Source organism: Rhinoderma darwinii, chromosome 1 (genome assembly GCF_050947455.1).
Source record: "Rhinoderma darwinii isolate aRhiDar2 chromosome 1, aRhiDar2.hap1, whole genome shotgun sequence".
NCBI classification, from domain to species: domain Eukaryota; kingdom Metazoa; phylum Chordata; class Amphibia; order Anura; family Rhinodermatidae; genus Rhinoderma; species Rhinoderma darwinii.
In genome coordinates this window covers 176,051,990-176,074,815 of record NC_134687.1, presented here as the reverse complement: position 1 = coordinate 176,074,815, position 22,826 = coordinate 176,051,990, and the positions used below count along the sequence as shown (strand labels likewise).

The window sequence follows — 22,826 nt, the reverse complement described above, 5'->3', positions numbered from 1 at the left end:
GCTTGTGGCCTGGTCAAGAGTTTGCTATGGGGCCCAGTCTTTCCTAGTTACGCCCCTGCCCATGAACCTCAACAATTTTGGATTTAAAAAAATCTGAAACTTTGGGAACTCTCGGATTGAATTCAATTTGTGTAGAAGTGATTTGCTCATCTCTAACCCTAAGACTATATTTAAGGAGATGAAACAATTGTTACATTTTGGTTTCACGTGATTAGTTGTACAACTTAACACTAAAAAATATATTGTCTTATCATCTTTGAAACTTGAAGAGGCTCATAAGTACATAGAACTACTTGACACTTTTTTATTGATGAAGACCAAAGAATACTAAAGCCAAATGGTTTACCTTATATAGTCATTAAGAACTAATTCAAAGTGAAACCTTAACCTTCAGAGACTAATGTGACTATTATCACCTAATACTTAAAAGAAGTGATGATAGAATTTCACCATCTGACCTTAGGCCAAAATTATTTCCGCATGATTGAATCTATTACCCAGTAATTACCCACTTTAAACATTATGTATTGAATGTATTCAGAAATATAGTGATGGAATGGCTAGAAATGTACTTGAAAACTTTTAAAATATCTGATTGTACATGATCTCTAGTAAAGCATTAAGAACAGAAAATTCTATTAATTGAATAAAATGAAGACTAAAATTTTTATAGGGTCTTTAATTCTTCAATTTCTACTCAAGCACAAGCAAGACAAAACATTGTTACTCATTGTTTGTCTTAACAATACATGATTTTTAGAGTGGTATTTCTTAAGAATTTTGCTGCAGTCCTATTTACTCTCAGGCCCTGCTGCACATAATGTCCTGATGCCAACCTCTGATCATGTCGCAGTGTGACAATGTAGAAAAAATATATATGGGATGCACACCTATGTTGACGGTGTGGTGCAAAGGGGTTGGGATGAAGTTCCAAAGTATATAGTCACGAATATCCCAGCACTCACAAGAAAACAAGAAAATATATTGCAAGTTGAATAGATTTATTTTTTCACAAAGCCGTATATCATATATTATTTCAGATGTAATCAGCGTTTTTATATGAATACATGAGTTGAAGCGACTTAATAATCAAGTTTCGGCCAATCCACGGCCTTTATCACTGTCGCTGTGGAAAATAAATATTTAATTTTAATATAACGTACATGTATTTAAATCAGAAATAATCATGGTATTAGTATGTAAATAGACGTCTATAAAATAGAGATAGGGATCCATAAAATTTATATGACATTATGTATTATAGATCCATAAAGTAGGAAGATCCGGTGTATAGGAATAAAGAGAGAGATTTTCATATTGGAAATATTGCATGATTAAACAACAATGAAACTCATAACAGTGAGAGTTTATACCAGGCTTGAGGTTTGGCTATGCAAATACAAGAGTTTAGTTACAGCAAGGGGGGGGGGGGGCTTACCAAGCCCTAAAGATGGAAGACCATACCATAAAATACCGGCAGGGTAGAGGATAGAATAGAAATTACCTGAAAATGTAGTAAAGAATCATATACAGTGGAGGAAATAAGTATTTGATCCCTTGCTGATTTTGTAAGTTTGCCCACTGTCAAAGTCATGAACAGTCTAGAATTTTTAGGCTAGGTTAATTTTACCAGTGAGAGATAGATTATATTAAAAAAAAATAAGAAAATCACATTGTCAAAATTCTATATATTTATTTGCATTGTGCACAGAGAAATAAGTATTTGATCCCCTACCAACCATTAAGAGTTCAGCCTCCTCCAGACCAGTTACACGCTCCAAATCAACTTGGTGCCTGCATTAAAGACAGCTGTCTTAAATGGTCACCTGTATAAAAGACTCCTGTCCACAGACTCAATTAATCAGTCTGACTCTAACCTCTACAACATGGGCAAGACCAAAGAGCTTTCTAAGGATGTCAGGGACAAGATCATAGACCTGCACAAGGCTGGAATGGGCTACAAAACCAGAAGTAAGACGCTGGGTGAGAAGGAGACAACTGTTGGTGCAATAGTAAGAAAACGGAAGACATACAAATTCCATCTAACATGTGTGCAAACCTCATCATCAACTACAAAAAACGTCTGACTGCTGTGCTTGCCAACAAGGAGTTTTCCACCAAGTATTAAGTCTTGTTTGCCAAAGGGATCAAATACTTATTTCTCTGTGCACAATGCAAATAAATATATATAATTTTGACAATGTGATTTATTTTTTATTTTTTATATAATCTATCTCTCACTGGTAAAATTAACCTAGCCTAAAAATTCTAGACTGTTCATGTATTTGACAGTGGGCAAACTTACAAAATCAGCAAGGGATCAAATACTTATTTCCTTCACTGTATGGACGTCTGCCAGACTAGCCAGTGTGGACAAGGTGTAGGGAGTACAAAGATGGAGTCAGGTCTAGATGATGATTGTGTATAGTTGTCTTGGCAATGGCCTAGGTGGATAGACTCCAACACTGCTACTTCTTGGGCCGATGTCAGAGAATTTAATTTATGATGTATAAGGTTGGTGGTGTAAACAAAATAAATCAAGCTATGATAAGCTATTGACGTATGAGAAAGATGAAAGAACAAAGAGAGAAAGAGGGAGGAAGGAAAAAGAAAGAAGAAAACCAAAGAGCGAGTCAAACAGCCAGTTTTATGGTATTATTACCTGGTCCAGAGATGGAAAACATTCTAGCGTGTCTAGAAGAGGAAGAAACAATGCAGATTAGTATGCAACTTAGTATATTTTTAATCACTTAATAATCGCACCAGACAACTAAATGATGTTATGTAGCATTTACAGTATAATTATTGATATTGATCATGACAATAGATCAAACTCCCTATTCAATCCCTTGGGGGGCCAATGTCTGTATTTTATGAATCCAGTAGGATTCACGTTCTTTAAGTCTGCAAATATGGTTGCCTCCCCTACGTGGTCTCGGGATATGTTCTATAACTTGAAATTTAAACTGAGACAGGTTATGGTTATCCGTTTGAAAATGGTCTGGAATGGGTAACCAGATTTTGTTACACCGAATCGTGGATTTGTGGCTGGCTATACGGTCTCATATGTGTTGTGTCGTTTCTCCAATGTAAACCAAGCCACATGGACATTTAATAAGGTATATGACAAAATTAGTTTCACAAGTGTATAAGCCCTTGATTGGAAAGGTTTTATTAGTATGTGGATGTTGAAATCGGTCACCCTTAATAATATTCGAACAGCTGGAGCAGTGCAGACATGGGAGAGTGCCATTGCATCTAGATTTCAAGAATGTTTGTATTGGTAGAGCAAATTCTTCTATCATGGGATAGGCTGTATGTAGAGTATGCCAGTATTTTTTAATTATTTGTTGAAATTTGGGTGCAAGTGGATGGTATGTATGGATGAACAGAATCCTAGCTAGGTTTTTATTTCTAGGTGCAATATGAGGTGAAGACTCCTCCTGTAGCGTTTTAGTAAGTGCATGTCTAAGAATGCTTATAGGATAGCCCCTCTGTTGGAATTTGTTGGTCATCTCATTAAGTCTGGTGCCTCGTATTGCATTGTCTGTAACAATTCTACAGACTCGTTTGTATTGTGATTTTGGTAAGGACGTTTTTGTTTTTTTGGGGTGATTACTATTAAAAAGAAGTAGGCCATTCCTGTCCATTGGTTTCGTGTACAAATCTGTGGACAACAGACCCCTTTAATTGTTTTTGACGAGGGTATCTAAAAAGCAAATTTCACGATGGTCAGTATTGAGTGTAAATTGGAGTCCCACTCATATATTATTAATTTCAAAGAGAAAATCAATCAGGGAATTTTCTGTTCCCTTCCAAATGCAGAAAATGTCATTAATATAGCTGAACCAACATAATTTGTGTTCTGCCATATAAGCGTTAGCGTAGGGTGGGGCTACATTTGAGCCCATTGCGGTGCCGCATATTTGTTTATAGTAATCATCCCCAAAGAGAAAGAAATTCTCATTAAGTATAAGTTCTAAGATTTCCAAACAGAGGTTTTTGGAATTGATAGTCATGTCAGTGGGATCTAGTAATCTCTTAGTAGCAACTATGCCATCATGATGTTGAATGGACATATAGAGACTACTAACATCAAGTGTGGTAAGAATGCAATGAGGTTCTACACTCGCTAAACTACGTATATTCTGTAGAAAATGGCCAGTGTCTAGAATGAACGAAGATGTTCTTTTTACCAGAGGTGTCAAAATTTTCTCAAGAAAAATAGAGAGTGGTGACAGAATGGAATCAGTAGAGGCTACTGTGGGCCGGCCTGGTGGGTTGTTGAGTGATTTGTGAATTTTGGGAAGAACGTAAAAGACAGGAGTAATAGGAAAAGGGTTTTGTAAAAATGTGTAGGTCTTTTGGTCTATGGTGTGATTTTCAAGGTGATAGTCTAATATGAGAATGATTTTTCTCCGTATATCAGTGGTAGGGTCATGTGACATTTTTTTAAGTATTGGTATCTGTTAATTGGCGTTCTACTTCCGTCATATAGTTTCTACGGTCAAGTACAATGCTGGCCCCACCCTTATCAGCTGGTTTGATTATGATCTCTTTATTTTGGTCTAGGGTAGATAGTGCATTGGTTTCCTCGATAGATAAGTTCTTTCAATGGGGATAATATCCCAAACTATATTTATGTAAGAAAGTATTGATATCCCTTTGTATGAGCTCTATGACCGTCTTTGTAGCATAATATGTTTTTTTTGGGGGGGGGGGGCAATGTGACTTTTATTACGTAAGCCTAAAGTAGTGATGGAGAGGTGTGGAACATTCTTGTCAGGTTGTTGGGGAATAGAGGAGGACGTGAGTACCCCAAAATGTGTTTTTAAACGTAATGACCTGTAAAAATAATTGAGTTCCTGTTGTTGTGTGAAGGTGTTACAGGGGGCAGTGGGGCAGAAGGATAGTCCCCGTTGCAATAAGGAAAGTTCCGTTGGCCTTAGAGTGTGGGAGGAGAGGTTGACGACCAGGTTATTGTCCTTACCTGGGATCTCGTCTGTACATTCGTCTCGTGTCCTCGACCATCTCCTCTCCGCCCGCCTGGTGGTTAGTTTCTTCCTCAACGATTGGCTAAAAAACGTTGCTGTGGGTATCTGCCTGTAGATGTATCGATGCCTGAACTGGAATAATTTCCTCCAGTTTTTTGTCTTCGTTGGTGCCCCTTGTTTCCAAAATGTAAGAAGTCGTTCCATCGGTATACTCTATTGTTAGTGTAGTCGTTAGCGTCTCTTTGATACTTGTCACGTTTCCTTTGTTCAATATTTTTAGGGAATTCCTTAATCGAATTGTCTGTGCGACTCTTGAGGTTCTCCCAGTCACTTGGGCTGACAGTGGCAGAAATTTGTTGCTCGAGTGCTTTAACAGCTTCCCGACCGCTGGCCGTATTTATACGGCCAGCGGTCAGGGTCTCTGAAGTCCGCCGTATAGACTATTTACAGCGGCACTTCAGAGACTGTGCACGCGCGATTGCGTGCACACAGCTCTATGCCCTGGCTGTTACTAACAGCCATGGGCACTGGGCAGAATGTCAGGGGTCAATCTTTTGGCCCCTGAACATGTGATCGCTGTGACAACCAATCACAGCGATCACATGCATTTCTGCATGGAAAATAGTGTGCACGCCATCGCGTGCACACAGCCCTGTGCCCACGCTGTTACCAACAGCTCTGGGCACTGGGCAGAGTATCAGGGACCAATCTGATGGTCCCTGAACATGTGGTCGCTGTGAAAACCTATCACAGCGACCACATTTGTTTTATTTTGACTTTTCTGGCAGTAAATCTCCTGCCTCTTTTCTTCTCATCAAACATTGTTTCAGTTTGAGGAGAAGAAGAGACTCGGGAGAATTGCTGCCAGAAGATTACAGTGAAAAAAAATACAGTTACACTCTAAAACATTCTCTGTATAGATAGATTTCTATCTATCTATACAATCTATCTATCCATCTATCTTTTTTTCTATTTATCTACCTTTCTTTCTTTTATTCTATTAGAATAGGCAGGTAGGGAGTATATAATTATATATATATCCACATATATATAATATATATAGCAATATTGGTTTATTTTTTTGTTAGCGGTAGTGTAGATATATATACCAGTTAGTTTGTGTGTTTTATAAAAAAAAAAAAAAATGTGTTTAGTTAGTGTTAGTGTTAGTTACGTTATGGCGAGGAAGTTGTTTAGCGCCGAGGAGGCATACGCCATGCTGTGGTCTGAGTCGGAGACCGCATCAGAGATGGCGTCCGAGATGGAACCTGTTTTAGGTAGTGACGATGACAGCGTCACTTCAGGTTCATCTTCAGGGGACGTTGTCCCTGATGCAGTTGAAACTGCAAAACATGAAAGCGCAGGGCCAAGTAGCGCTGTAGCACGGGACAGCCTGGTCCCTCCAGTCCAGGCTCTTGTATGGGCATCTGCCCCATCTTTTGGGCCTAGAATCCACGGATTTACTGCCACTCCTGGCATAACCGTGGACAATACAAATTTTGTCTAAATGGATTACTTCCATTTATTTATAACGGACGACATCCTAAATCAGATTGTCCACGAAACAAATTTATATGCCACGCAATATATAAGGCAGAAACCTTCATCCACCCATGGCAGAGATTGGACGCCCACCAATTTGCAGGAATGAAAAAATTTTTTGGGGCTCACCCTAAATATGGGTATTGTCAAAAAGCCCTCCATTAGGTCTTACTGGTCAACAAGACCCGCCCAAGCCACCCCAGTATATTCTGCAGTAATGCCCAGGTCTCGTTATGAGACAATAATGAGGTTCCTCCACTTCAATGACAACGCACAGGCCCCCCCCAAGTACCGATGCAAACCGGGATCGGTTGTTCAAAATAAGACCGCTAATAAATTCCCTGAATAATTTATTTCTGCAACTCCACACCCCTGAGCAGAATGTAAGTGTGGACGAATCCCTCCTCAACTTTCATGGCAGACTTAGCTTTCGCCAATATCTACCTTCCAAAAGGGCAAGATATGGCGTTAAGCTCTACAAATTGTGTGAAAGCGGGTCAGGATATACCACCGCCTTCAGGATTTATGAAGGGCGGGACCGCTCAATAAATGTTCCTGGATGCCCCCCTGATCTTTCCACCAGCAGTAAGATCGTGTGGGAGATAATGCAGCCTCTGCTTCACAAGGGGTACCACCTGTACTGTGATAATTTTTATTCGAGTGTGCCCCTGTTTAGGCATTTGCATGCTGGAAGGACTGGGGCATGTGGTACCATGTGCAAAAACAGAATTGGTTTTCCACAGCAATTAGTGGGGAAGCGCATGGTAAAGGGGGACTCCTGTGCTTATGCATCTGAAGAATTGCTGGCGGTCAAGTTCAGGGATTGCAAAGATGTGTATGTGCTAAGCACGATTCATACCGCAGGAGCAGTGGCAGTGAGGGAAAGAGGGGCAACATCGGACAAGCACAAACCAGTGAGCGTGTCCGAATATAACAAGTACATGGTGGGGGTGGATTTAAGCGACCAGGTTTTACAGCCCTATTTAGTAAAACGCAAAACTAAAACCTGGTACAAAAAAGTGGCCATTTATTTGTTACAGGTGGCCATCCACAACTCATTTGTGCTCTACAAAAAAAAACAGAGGCAGAGACACATACCTGGATTTCCAGGAAAAAATTATTGAAGGCCTTATTTTTGATGTTCAGGACACCCGAGAATGCCCCCAGTCTGAGGATGTCACGCGACTGACTGAAAGATACTTCATCAGTCGGATTCCCCCAACAGCAACCAGAAGCAACCCCCAGAAAAAGTGCCGCGTCTGCAGAAAAGACGGGCACCGCAAAGATTCCCGATATTTCTGTCCCTCATGTCCCTCGCAACCAGGCCTGTGCATTGAGCCATGTTTTAAAAAATACCACACTCTTCTGAATTATTAGATTTTAGTTAATTCGTTGAAAATATATTTGCCCTACATTACGTTTTTATTTTTCCCCTGATTTTACTCCAAGGGTGAGGTAGGGAATGGGTAGGGGGTGGATGTCATGTTTGCATATTCTCTAAAGTTCATCTGCTGGAGAGCTCCATTTGCATAAACCTGCAATTTCTTATTTTAGAAAACCCAAAAAAAAAAATTCCCATTATACCCCTAGATGAATATTTTGGGATCTCTGCTTCAAGAGCAGATATTTTGGAAGTGTTATAGAAACTCTGTTGAGTTTTGTAAAACCAGCTTTGAAAAAAAGTGATTTGTGAAATAAGCTTCTTCTATCGTCCGCCCTCCTACTTCTCTATGTGATAAATAAGACACACATATTTGGTATCCCCATGCACGAGAGAAGTGGAAGAATGTGAAAGGAGATTAATTTTGGCCGTGGTCTATGCCGTGTGTGAAAAATGCTGGTATAAACTGACGCATTTGCTAAAAAATTGCTAATTTTATTTTGATCCATCTTATTCAAGAAACTTTCAGAAGAAAACTGGACTGTCTAAAAATATGATAAACCCCTTGAAGAAAACCTTGTGGGGTCTACTTGCGTGAATGAAGTAATTTATGGGGTGATTCTAATCTTTCAGCAGCATTAGGCCCCCCAGAAAACAGTATGCGGCTATAAAGTCAAGTGCAGAATTCCTGGACCGAAAAGGCCAAAAAGCCTCCTTTTATGCCAAGCCCTGGCACATGCCCATGAATAAAGCACACTGATTTGGTATCCCCATGCACAGGAGAAGTGGAAGAATGTGAAATGCGATGAATTTTGTCCGTGGTCCATTTTGTGTGTAAAATGCTAGCATAAACTGACGCATTTGTTAAAAAAAAAGCTAATTTTATTTTGTTCCATCTTATTCAAGAAACTTTCAGAAGAAAACTGGACTGTCTAAAAATATGATAAACCCCTTGAAGGAAACCTTGTGGGGTCTACTTGTGTGAATGAAGTCATTTATGGGGTGTTTCTAATGTTTCAGCAGCATTAGGCCCCCCAGAAAACAGTATGCGGCTCTAAAATCAAATGCAAAATTCCTGGACCGAAAAGGCCAAAAAGCCTCCTTTTATGCCAAGCCTTGGCACATGCCCGCACAGTGAATAAGGCTCACATATTTGGTATCCCCATGCACGGGAGAAGTGGAAGAATGTGAAAGGAGATGAATTTTGTCCGTGGTCTATACCGTGTGTGAAAAATACTAGCCTAAACTGAAGCATTTGCTAAAAAAGTGCTGATTTTATTTTGTTCAATCTTATTCAAGAAACTTTCAGAAGAAAACTGGACTTGCTAAAAATATGATAAACCCCTTGAAGGAAACCTTGTGGGGTCTACTTGTGTGAATGAAGTCATTTATGGGGTGTTTCTAATGTTTCAGCAGCATTACGCCCCCCAGAAAACAGTATGCTGCTATAAAATCAAATGCAGAATTCCTGGACCGAAAAGGCCAAAAAGCCTCCTTTAATGCCAAGCCCTGGCACATGCCCGCACAGTGAATAAGGCACACATATTTGGTATCCCCATGCACGGGAGAAGTGGAAGAATGTGAAAGGAGATTAATTTTGTCCGTGGTCCATACCGTGTGTGAAAAATGCTAGCATAAACTGACGCAATTGCTAAATTCTTGCATTTTTTTCCAATTTTGCCCACTTTAGAGAAAAAAATAAAAATGATATATACTGACAAATGAAACTAAAACAAAGCCCTATCTGTCCTTTAAAAAGAGTGTAGAATTCAAAGATGAACTTTATTCACCTGCAGAGTTATAGTCATCTAAAGAAGCGCATAGCAAAATTGTGAAATTTGCTCTTGTCATTTAGCTGTAAAACAGCCTAGTCCTTAACCGGTTAATCTTAGTATCAGATTCTTGAATTTGTGTTTGTAAATTATCAATAGTAAGGATAATGAAATCCAACGAACACTTATTGAGAATTTTCTGAAACTGTTCGCAATAATTCTCGTAGTTAGAAAAGAGGGTCGGTCTAAGATGACTGTGAAGACCGTGTGGTATCCTGCTCAGTCTGTGATATTCTGCCAATGTTGTACGATGAAGGTCATAGGTAGTATATTTCCATAGTTATTTTTCGTAGTCTCTAGTACGGAGTTCCTGTGGAGGGATACATAGAAAGTCACCTGAACTGGTGACCTGGGATTATATGGTGACCCAAAGAGGAAGCCGGAATGCCGGCGAAACGCGCGTCGGGTGTCCAGTCATATTAATGAACTCAATGTACAAGGTCTTAGCCCTATTTCAATGCTACTATCAATGATATAAAAATTAACAAACAGTCTGCAAAGACTTACTTGTAAAAGTACTGCTCCCTGTAGGAGAGCGGGACGTGAATTTTGACCAATGCTGCAGGGTGAATATCCCTGACAGCGCTTACAAAGCCAGCTGACTTGCAGAGCAAGTCAATTAGACCACACACAGTGCTGTTAGCTACAGGTCTTAGCTTAATTTCAATGTTACTACAAATGATATATAAACTAACAAACAGTCTGCAATGACTTACTTGTAAAAGCACTGCTCCCTGCAGGAGAGCAGGACGTGAATTCTGACAAGTGTTGCAGGGTGAATATCCCTGACAGCGCACACAAAGCCAGCTGACTTGCAGAGCAAGTCATTTAGACCACACACAGTGCTGCTAGCTACAGGTCTTAGCTTAATTTCAATGTTACTACAAATGATATATAAACTAACAAACAGTCTGCACTGACTTACTTGTAAAAGCACTGCTCCCTGCAGGAGAGAGGGACGTTAATTCTGACAAGTGCTGCAGGGTGAATATCCCTGACAGCGCACACAAAGCCAGCTGACTTGCAGAGCAAGTCAATAAGACTACACACAGTGCAGTTAGCTACGGCCGTCTCCGCAAAAACGGAGATATAAGACAATACAAATAGCTAGCAGCTTTCTAAGTAAACATACTTGTAAGCGCAATTTTAACTGAATATACAGCGCTTAGATTTACACGATGATATATACAAGCGGCCTGGTCAGAATTTAGCACGTCGATACACACAAGCGGCCTGATTAAATTAATTCAATCGGCTGCTGTTCGCTGCTTTTGACAGAAGGCAGACAGCAAGTAACCTACATATAAAGCTAATACAAGCAAATCATCTTGCTACTGATCCCAATTATGAGGATCGGAGATACAAGTAGCATATAACAAACAAACTACCCAGCCTAAAAACCGCACAGCACCAATGTGAATAGCCTCCTACAAAATTAAGGAGGAAAACAGTTCAGAGCACACTACAACAATAGTACACCCTATAGTGCTCACCTTTACAAGTTACCGCACTGGCACTATTTGAGGTAGCCAGCGTAATATAACAAAATTTGGACTGCATAATTTATATAAGAGACAAAAAATAAAAAATATAAAAAATAAAAACCAATCTCAGCAAAGACTGTTGCAATTTATCCTGAGAATATGATCTAACAACAACAGTGCAAAGCACAAAAAAATAGATAAAGTGTCTGTTTGATTTCAGTATAAAATGAATAGACACAATGTATAACTAATACTTGTCTATTTACAAACAGAGAACATTGGAAATATCAATGCATACAAAACTGATACAATGTTTAATGATTGACAGCCAACACTGATTCACACAGTACATGTAATATATCTATGTCATTAGATCTATACTCACCTCAGCAAGTCCAACTTTAATGTTATATGATAGTAGCATATAAAAGACAAATTCTTCTCTTTAATGCAGGACAAGGGGTCATCTGCACTACTGAATAATTGACCTACATTGAGAAATATAGAATTATTAAAAATATTTTAACATTAAAATAAAAATAAAATTTTATTATTTTCAATCTATAAAAGGAACCACAATTCTTTTCCTCTTTCCCTATTTCCAAAGTAAAATAAATAATTATATGGAAGCTGTTGTTGTGGAATCATATGCAAACGTTTCCAACATCATCTGGATAGGGTGCAAGAACAAGTAATAATCTATAAAAAATATATATGGGATGCACACCTATGTTGACGGTGTGGTGCAAAGGGGTTGGGATGAAGTCCCAATGTATAGAATCACGAATACCCCAGCACTCACAAGAAAACAAGAAAATATATTGCAAGTTGAATAGATTTATTTTTTCACAAAGTCGCATATCATTTATTATTTCATATGTAATCAGCGTTTTTATATGAATACATGAGTTGAAGCGACTTCATAATGACGTTTCAGCCAATCCACGGCCTTTATCACTGTCGCTGTGGAAAATAAATATTTAATTTTAATATAACGTACATGTATTTAAATCAGAAATAATCATGGTATTAGTATGTAAATAGAAGTCTATAAAATAGAGATAGAGATCCCTAAAATTTATATGACATTATGTATTATAGATCCATAAAGTAGGAAGATCCGGTGTATAGGAATAAAGAGAGAGATTTTCATATTGGAAATATTGCATGATTAAACAATAATGAAACTCATAACAGTGAGAGTTTATACCAGGCTTGAGGTTTGGCTATACAAATACAAGAGTGTAGTTACAGCAGGGGGGGGGGAAGACCATACCATAAAATACCGGCAGAGTAGAGGATAGAATAGAAATTACCTGAAAATGTAGTAAAGAATCGTATATGGACGTTTGCCAGACTAGCAAGTGTGGAGTATGTGTGAGCAGTCTGTGTTCTCATATCCAGGACCGGAAGTACGTTAGTCCCGGAACCGGAAGTTACTAAACCCAAAGTGACTAAACCGGAAGTGACTAAACCGGTGCATAGCAACGAAGGCATGTAGTGACATGGTGTAGGGAGTACAAAGTTGGAGTCAGGTCTAGATGATGTTTGTGTATAGTTGTCTTGGCAACTGCACATAATGTCCTGATACCATGTCACAGGGTGACAATGGGCAGACAGAGGGAGCTGCCACTGTTAACCACTGCATCTAAGAAGAAATTAAAACGGCCAAGATCAGCAGTGACTCTGATGCCTGCCATTACAGCAGGAGTCCCGTTGTAAATCACAGCTCTTGTGCTAGTTCAACCATTCTGACATAAATGTACTTCATTGAGTTTCTAGGTAAGGTAATCCATGGTGTCGATTTACATGAGGGTACGTTAAGGGGCAATGTACCGTTCAATATACACATACAATTTATATAGATAAAATATATAGATATATATATATAGTGAAGGAAATAAGTATTTGATCCCTTGCTGATTTTGTAAGTTTGCCCACTGTCAAAGTCATGAACAGTCTTGAATTTTTAGGCTAGGTTAATTTTACCAGTGAGAGATGGATTATAAAAAAAAAAAAAAAAACAGAAAATCACATAGTCAAAATTATATATATTTATTTGCATTGTGCACAGAGAAATAAGTATTTGATCCCCTACCAACCATTAAGAGTTCAGCCTCCTCCAGACCAGTTACACGCTCCAAATCAACTTGGTGCCTGCATTAAAGACAGCTGTCTTAAATGGTCACCTGTATAAAAGACTCCTGTCCACAGACTCAATTAATCAGTCTGACTCTAACCTCTACAACATGGGCAAGACCAAAGAGCTTTCTAAGGATGTCAGGGAAAAGATCATAGACCTGCACAAGGCTGGAATGGGCTACAAAACCATAAGTAAGACGCTGGGTGAGAAGGAGACAACTGTTGGTGCAATAGTAAGAAAATGGAAGACATACAAAATGACTGTCAATCGACATCGATCTGGGGCTCCATGCAAAATCTCACCTCGTGGGGTATCCTTGATCCTGAGGAAGGTGAGAGCTCAGCCGAAAACTACACGGGGGGAACTTGTTAATGATCTCAAGGCAGCTGGGACCACAATCACCAAGAAAACCAGTGGTAACACATTACGTCGTAATGGATTCAAATCCTGCAGTGCCCGCAAAGTCCCCCTGCTCAAGAAGGCACATGTACAGGCCCGTCTGAAGTTTGCAAATGAACATCTGGATGATTCTGAGAGTGATTGGGAGAAGGTACTGTGGTCAGATGAGACTAAAATTGAGCTCTTTGGCATTAACTCAACTCGCCGTGTTTGAAGGAAGAGAAATGCTGCCTATGACCCAAAGAACACCGTTCCAACTGTCAAGCATGGAGGTGGAAACATTATGTTTTGGGGGTGTTTATCTGCTAAGGGCACAGGGCTACTTCACCGCATCAATGGGAGAATGGATGGAGCCATGTACCGTCAAATCCTGAGTGACAACCTACTTCTCTCCACCAGGACATTAAAAATGGCTCGTGGCTGGGTCTTCCAGCACAACAATGACCTGAAACATATAGCCAAGGCAACAAAGGAGTGGCTCAAAAAGAAGCACATTAAGGTCATGGAGTGGCCTAGCCAGTCTCCAGACCTTAATCCCATCGAAAACTTATTTTAAATTATTACTTATTTCCTTCACTGTATATACAGATTGTTTTATTTATCCTTACAGCCCATCTGTATTTTTCTTGGCTAGTAGTTTACTAACAGCTTCAAAATACTGGCTATATAAAATATGCTCTAAGCGGCTCCAGTTCTCTCTTCTGCTTTTCTGCTCATTGGTGGTGTGTCAGTGAGCTTGGTGTTATAGGGGGAAATGACTTCACTAGGTATCACATCATGATGCGAGGGAGGAGGCGCAAGGGCTGTTCCAACCAGTAGTAGATTAAGTAGACCATAGGCCCTGGGCTGTTTCCTGAACTTTGGACACCCTCTTCCACACTGCCGCCATGCCACGCCGTTTCTATAGTCAACACCACCTTTCGGTACTAGAATTGACAGTCTGGTGTTACTATTCCCCTTGTCAAAGGGTTGTATCCCTACACATTGACAGTGTTCAATCTTAACTGAGTGTATCAGAATGTGAAGGAACACATCCTCTATACAATGGGAATGCTAATATCCAGTTGTCAATTAGGCATGGGCTACACAGAGACTTTTTGTGGAATACAAGGATTTAGTATAACAGACATGTCAGGAGAAGTGACAGATCCTCTATAAACCCAGTGGCTCACAGGTGACGTCTTCCCTTATTGTAGACATTCTCTTTCCTTTTCTTCACTATCTTGCCCAAACCACCATGGCAACTGCTCCTGATGACTGCAGCGTTTCCTGCCGAGACATCTTTGCCTTCTCACTTCTGCAACCATCCCCAGCCTTTATAGAAATACAAATAAATATATACTCAAGACCAGACCCCTACAAATTTAAAACCCAGACCCCTACATTAATTCATACCCAAACCAGACCCCTAAATTAATCCAGACTCCTAAATTAGTCCAGACCAGACCCCTACATTGATTCAGACCCCAGACTTCTAAATAAATTTAGACCCCTCACCACACCCTAGAATACAGACTCAGGAATAAATGCAGACACCAGACTGCCTAAACTATTACAGTCCACAGACTCTAACATTTATAGAACTAGGATTACAAAAACATTATTTTATCAGATAATCAACTGGTGAAATGTATTATCTCTTCACAGAAAAGTTAGTAAAAAATAAGTTTGCAAAACTTTTCATACTATTGCATTACATTTCAATTATTTTTATATTTCAGTTCCAATCTTCAAAAAAACCTACTGCGTGTGACAAAAAAAAGGAACAAAAATGTCAACACTTACAGTTCATTATGACTAAATTAAATACATTACATTACTTATATTGTACTGATCCTAATTGAACTGATTTACAGCATGTATAATTGTTCAGGGCAGCATTCACAATTATGAATGTTTAAGAGCTGAAATCCTTCACCATTGTTTCATGGCTCATTGTTTCCATAGAGATGTCTCCATATAGTGATTTGCATTCAGGAAAGTGTCCTAATATATTATAGGAAAAATCAATAGCTAAGCTAAGGTGTCAGGACTTTTTTTTAATGACAAGCTTGCTGGCTGCATCCAATGTAAAACAAAACTGTAGTTAGAGCTCTGGTTACAATACATTATCTCAAGAACTATGCAAGAAAAATTATCACGTTATTTGGTTAGACATGAATTACAATAAAAAGAGGAAGTCAGATTCTAATTTTTTTTTTCAATAAAGCAATTCAAAAGGTCAGAAAATTTAAGACAAATCGCATTTTGGAATAAGAAATGACACCTACTATTTCACCTTATCCTCTGCGACATTGCTATGCCTTTGATTATAGGATTATGGGATCTTAAAATAAAACAGCTGCCCATTCTGCTTCCTGTCGGTTGCTGAGCCTGTACTGTTGTTGACTAGTCTATTGATTACATCAAAACAACGGAACCCTTACACAACTGTGACAAACGGAAGCCATTTGCAACGGATCTGTCAACATTGAAATTGATAAACACTGGTGGCGCAAATGGAAACCTATGGTTTCCGTATGTTTCAGTTTGATTTCCGTTCATGTGTTCCCCTGACGGAAAGCTCCAACGGAGTTCTGATGCAGATGTGAATGAAGCCTAAATACATCTTAGATTAAATGTACAAATAGCAAGTTTCCTTTATTGTGATTTCTCCAAACCCATTGTCTTTTATCCCATTACACTGGAATGTTTTTGGACTCTTCTGTCTCCCAACGGTCCCTAAAATATACATATGGGCCTGAAGCTGATGAAGACTATAAAAATGTTCACCAAGGTTTAAAGGTGGTTTTACACGGGCAGATCAAGCTTGTCGATCGGCGCTTGTTTGCCCCTTCAAAAGTAGCAATAGACATTTAGTATGGGAATGACCCCACGCATTTGCATCATGTCAGCAGCACATTTCCCTGTTTACACAAAGGGATGTGCTGGCGCATAAAAAATCAAGTATTTGATCATTCATTGACTGATCTTTGCCCTGTTTACACAGAGAAATGATTGGAAACAAGAGTTTGTATACATTCTTGTTCACTCGATCAATGGCTTGTGTAAAAGGGCATTAAAGGGGTATTACCAACTTAGACATTTATAACATATCCACAGGATATGCACTAAATGTCTGAAAGATGTGGGTTCCTGCTCTGGGAACTGTCACCCAACCCCTATTTCACTGAGTAAGGCTGGTGCTGACTGCAGTTTTTAGGCAGGGACTAGTGAAGAGGGGGCCACGCATGTGCGCCGCTCTCTCCATTCTGTTCTATGGGTATTACGGAAACAGCCAAGAAAGCAATGCTCGGATGTTTTCGTAACTCCCAAAGAACAGAATACAAAGAGGGCCGTGGACTCGAGCTGCTCCCTCTCTACTAGTCCCCACCTGGAATCTGAAGTCAGTGGTCGCCTCACCAGATGATACGGGTCCAATAACTGGTAATCGCATCTATCAAACATTTATGGCATATCCTATAATTGTTGTTTCTCTGATAATCCTAGAAAATAAACAGAAAGAACACCTCCCTATTGTACGTGAATCTTGAAAGTCTCATCTGGTATTCAACGCTCATGTGAATCAGGCCTAATACATAAATAACTGCGTTGGTAAGATCTGATCTGATTAACAAGACACCTATGCTATAGATAGTAATCATTTAAAATGTATTATCAATTTTGGTCCAGTACTTTTAAGTAACCTTACAAAAGAAGAAAAAAAACAACAATGTTGTAGAAATCATTAAAATGCATTCTGTCTGCTCTAGATCAATTTCCCGCAAGGAAGGAAACAATTGTCAAGGTATGTTATGTCATGAAAATACATGGTGTTACAAGGTCTTAGAAATGATACAATAAACCCTGGTTTAAAAAATACTGAGGAGGTAACGGAATGTAAGAAGAGACACCTGTTACATGAAATGCCATTTTATTTGACAGATGTACTGTATTTATGTATCTAAATACGGTACATAACAAAAATAATAGTGGAACCTTTTCAATACAGTATATGGACAATACCAAATATGCACAGGTTACATATTATATTTTTCTTTTTTTATTCTACAAATTAACCAATATAAAATTCATATAATTTCATAACACCTAATAAATAATCATTGCAACAGATGAAAATGAAGACTGGGACTAATAAAAATGTTATTTTAAAATTATTGCATACAGATTTATTAAAAAATAAATCTCTTATGGGATTATGAAAGATTTTTCCTATTCCAAGCATTTATGACACGTTGATAGGATATTCCATAAATATTATAAACATACAAAGAGTATGCGTTAATAATCTTTAACTTGTGTTTTTCTTTCAGTCCTGTTATAACTACAGTATTATTATTATTAATAATAATAATAATAATAATAATAATAATAATAATATGCTACCACTAGAAGGGCTTATTGTAAAATCTTTAAATATATATATACTGTTGAAATCAAAATTATTCATCCCCCATTGGAAATAAGGTTTATTAGCAAAATGTAAAAACTTTCAGCTGTTTGCAAAAAAAAACAAAAAACAATCAAACAATAACAATTTAACCCCTTTAGGACACAGCCTGTTTTGGCCTTGTGGACACAGATGATTTTTTCAAATCTGACATGTGGGAATAACTCCGGAATGCTTTTACCTATCCAAGCGATTCTGAGCGTTTTCTCGTGACATATTGTACTTTATGTTAGTGAAAAAATTTGGTCGATAAATTCAATATTTATTTGTGAAAAACTTCAAATTTGAGCAAAAATTTGCATTTTTCTAAATTTAAATGTATTTGCTTGTGAAACAGATAGTAATACCACACAAAATAGTTACTAGTTAACATCCCCCATATGTCTACTTTATGTTTGCATCATTTTTTTTCACGTACTTTTATTTTTCTAGGACGTTACGAGGCTTAGAACTTTAGCAGCAATTTCTCATATTTTCAATAAAATTTCAAAAGGCTATTTTTTCAGGGACCAGTTCAGTTCTGAAGTGGCTTTGAGGGCCTTATATATTAGAAAGTCCCCATAAATCACCCCATTTTGAAAACTGTACCCCTCAAGGTATTCAAAACCACATTCAGAAAATATTTTAACCCTTTAGGCGTTTCACAGGAATTAAGGCAAAGTAGAGGTGAATTTAATTTTTTTTGACGAAATTCATTTGTAATAAAAAAAAATCTGTAACACAGAAGGTTTTACCAGAGAAACTCAACTCAATATTTATTGCCCAGATTCTGCAGATTTTAGAAATATCCAACATATGGCCCTACTGCGGTAATGGATTGAAACACAGGCCTCAGAAGCAAAGGAGCACCTAGTGGATTTTGGGGCCTCCTTTTTTTCGGAATATATTTTAGGCACCTTGTCAGGTTTGTAGAGGTCTTGTGGTACCTAAACAGTCGAAACCCCCCCAAAGTGACCCCATTTTGGAAACTACACCCCTCAAGGCATTTTTCTAGTGGTATAGTTAGCATATTGACCCCACAGTTTTTTTGCAGAATTTAGTGGAATTAGTCTGTGAAGATGAAAATCACCTATTTTTCTGTGGAAACATAGAATTTTTTCATTTTTACAAGGAATAAAGGAGAAAAAGCACCCCAAAATTTGTAAAGCAATTTCTCCCGATTACGGCAATACCCCATATGTGGTCGTAAACTGATGTTTGGACCCACAGCAAGGCTCAGGAGGGAAGGAGCGCCTTTTGGATTTTGGAGCGCAGATTTTGCTGGATTGGTTTTCAGTGCCATGTCGGGTTTGCAACGCCCCGGAGGGACCAAAACAGTGGAAAACCCCCAAAAGTGACCCCATTTTGGAATCTACACCCCTCAAGGAATTTTTTCTAGGGGTATAGTGAGCTTTTTGGCCCCTCAGGATCTTTTTTAGAGCTAAGGTGACCAAAAAACAGCGATTTTGGCGATTTAAAGTCTTTATTTATTACAGCGTTCACCGTGCGCAATAAATTACGTTTTAATTTATTCTGCCGGTCGGTACAATTATGGCGATACCATATGTGTATAGATTATTTTAAGTTTTGCAGCGTTTGCACAATAAAATTACGTTTCTATAAAATAATTTATTTTCTGGGACACGCTATTTTGAGCCGTAACGTTTTTATTTTTTCGTCAAAAAAGCTGTGGGAGGTCTTGTTTTTTGCGGGACGGACGGGTTGTAGTTTTTATTGGTACCATTTTTGGGTAAATGCGACTTTTTGATCACTTTTTATTCTCTATCTTGGGAGGGGTGGTGACCAAAAAATAGCGATGCTGACAGTTTTCCGTTTATTTTGTTTGCGGCGTTCACCGTGTGGAAAAATTAACATTATAGTTTCATAGGTTGGGTCGTTACGAATGCGGCGATACCAAATATGTGTACTTTTTTTTAACGTTTTCATTTTTTCCCTATAATAAATGACTTATTATAGGAAAACAAAACCTTTTATTTTTACACTTTTATAAAACATTTTTATTAACTTTTTTTTACTTTTTACACTTTATCTTTTTGACCTGCAGCTCTGATCGCTGCTAGAATACATTACACTACCTAGGTAGTGTAATGTATTCCAACTGTCAGTGTGACGTCACAGTCACTCTGACAGTTGGTCTACGAGGATCAGCAGAGGCTGATCCTCATAGGCTGACATACATGGCAGACCTGGGGGCCGTTGTCTGGCCCCTGGGTGCCATCACAAGCATCAGAAGCCCCCACGATTGCATGGGGGCTGCTGATGCGCTACAAACCCGCTACATGCGGAGATCGCAATCGAGCCCCGCATGTAACGGGTTAATTGCCGAAATCAGCGGCGATGAGCCGCTGATCGGCAACACTGGAGAGTGTCAGCTGTCGGGGACAGCTGATCTCCAAGTTCCCGATGCACACTGTCGCCGACAGTGTGCATCGGGAACGGCACAGTGACTTTCTGTCACTCTGACAGGAAGCCTATCAGGACCAGCCGAAGGTTGGTCCTGATGGGCTTCCGTCCATGGCAGACCCGGAAGCCATTGTTTGGCTTCCGTTTGCCATACTAACTATCGGCAGACCCCGCGATTTCGGACGGGGGTCTGCCGATATGTTAGAAACCCCTAAAATTCGGCGATTGCACCCGATCGCCGAATTTAAGGGGTTAATGACAAAGGACCGCTGGCCGGCAAGAGGGGAGTGTCAGCTGTCGGCGACAGCTGACCTCCCGATTCCCGGTGCACACTGTCGCCGACAGTGTGCACCGGGATTAACTCAGTAACTGTACGTCCTCGTGCGGGAAGTAACCTCCCGCAACGACGGACAGTTACGTCCTGGTGCGGATAGGGGTTAAATAGCTCAACACAACTAATATAACAAGTGGTTTCTCCAAATTTAACACAAAATGTCACATTTAGGGCACATTCAGACGTGGCGGAATTTCTGTTGAATTCCGCTGCGGACAGTCTGCAGTGGAATTCTGCAGCAATCGTTTTTTTACATTTGTTTCTATACATTTTTAGGAAAGTTAATTCAGACGTTGCAGAAAATAACTGTGCGGAAATTAGGCTGCGGTGCAGAATTTTTCCTCCGCAGCATTCTCATTATGTTGCGGAGAAGAAGCGGAATTTCAGCCTTTGCAATGCAAAAACTGAAATCTGTGGCAAGTCCGCTGTGATATCTGCAACGTCTGAATTACCTGTCAAATATGCAAATATTGGTACAGATTAGTTGCGTAATTGCCCCGAATCTGCACCAACATTTGCTGTGGAAAAATTCCGCCACATCTGAAAATGGCCTTAATGACTGTTGCAGTTTCAGAATTTTTCACACCCCTAGAAAAAAAATCCCTCATAAGAGCACACATTTGCAAATCGGGGATTGTTGTAAGCACACCTGCTGCAACTATTCAATGGCTTCATTAGTTGCAGCAGATACACATCAAATACATAGACTGAAAATCAATGGGAGGCAGAAAAAACTGTGGCGCTCTTTTTTGAGTGTTTTTTGATGCATTTTTTTGCCCGCAATCCTTACAGGTCCATATTTATATTGCTTTATTCCATGTAATGTGTTCTGGTGAGGCAGGCAATGGTGTTTCACTTTGTCCTTTGTAAAGTAATATCTCAGACACCATCTTTTAGTACATTTCTGCACCAACAACAGTGTAAGAACGCAACCAGCGTATGGATGCTGTGTGCCTCACGCTGGCCGCTGCTAACGTGTTAACAGGTGACTATTTTTGCCTATTGGAACATGGCCCTGAGAATAGTAGACTGTTGTAGGGCTGGCAGGGATGAGATGAAGGAGAGACCCTGAAGCAAGAGTGGGTCCAGTGATGGCTGGTTGAGTTGCGAGGAAGCCTCGCAAGCAAAGAGATTGATTCACTGGGTGTAGTTGCCAGTGACACTACCCCCATAGTATCAGGGAGGAGTTACAAGCTCTGGGCAAGAAGCCAAGTTGGTGAGTCACCATTGCAGTATTGCCCACATTGCCGTCATTGCATTTGTGTGCTGGGTGAGCTGGAGAAAAGGAGTCTGCAAGGGCGCTGCTGCACACGGATGAGACCGAAGTGAAAACTTCGGAATGATGATAATAATATTCGATGAAAATATTCAATGATATTCAATGATAATTGAAGGTAATAGATAAAAAATTTAATGGTAATATGACTACGCGTTTCAATGCCGTACCGGCATCTTCATCAGGTCATGAAAAAAGAACACAGACATCTCAGTTTAAATAGAATCTCAAAGTTCGAAAAAACCCGCCAATGTGAACAAGGGCAGGGCGTTCAAGTGACGTCAGAGTTCAGAGGTTAAAAAATGACAGATAACGATGACCGGCACATAAAAAATGATCAAAAAATAAAATGTTAAACAAGGAAAGATAAAGTCCATGTGCTGGGAAACAATATAGGAACAATGAAACAAATGGTACAGAATGAATCGCAGGGGATGCAGAACAAAAACAAAACAAAACAAAATAAGGGGTAATCCGTGAAATAAACGGATAAATAGGTGATGGTGTCAATATAAGATATAAAACAATTATGAACAGTATAAGAACATAATAAAATATGTAAAATAAATAAACAACAAAGTCAGAAAG

General features: G+C 39.2%; 1 long non-coding RNA gene across 1 annotated transcript in view; it reads right to left on the bottom strand.

Moving 5' to 3' along the window:
- Nucleotides 1-984: 984 nt before the first annotated feature.
- The window catches only part of LOC142738380 (uncharacterized), a 95,377-nt gene continuing 73,535 nt past the window's right edge, over nucleotides 985-22,826 (bottom strand). The window contains exons 3-4 of the long non-coding RNA XR_012880593.1: nucleotides 2,663-2,694; nucleotides 985-1,126 (exon numbers count right to left, since the gene is read on the bottom strand). This is a non-coding gene — a long non-coding RNA (uncharacterized LOC142738380). The remainder of the gene's footprint in view (nucleotides 1,127-2,662; nucleotides 2,695-22,826) is intronic.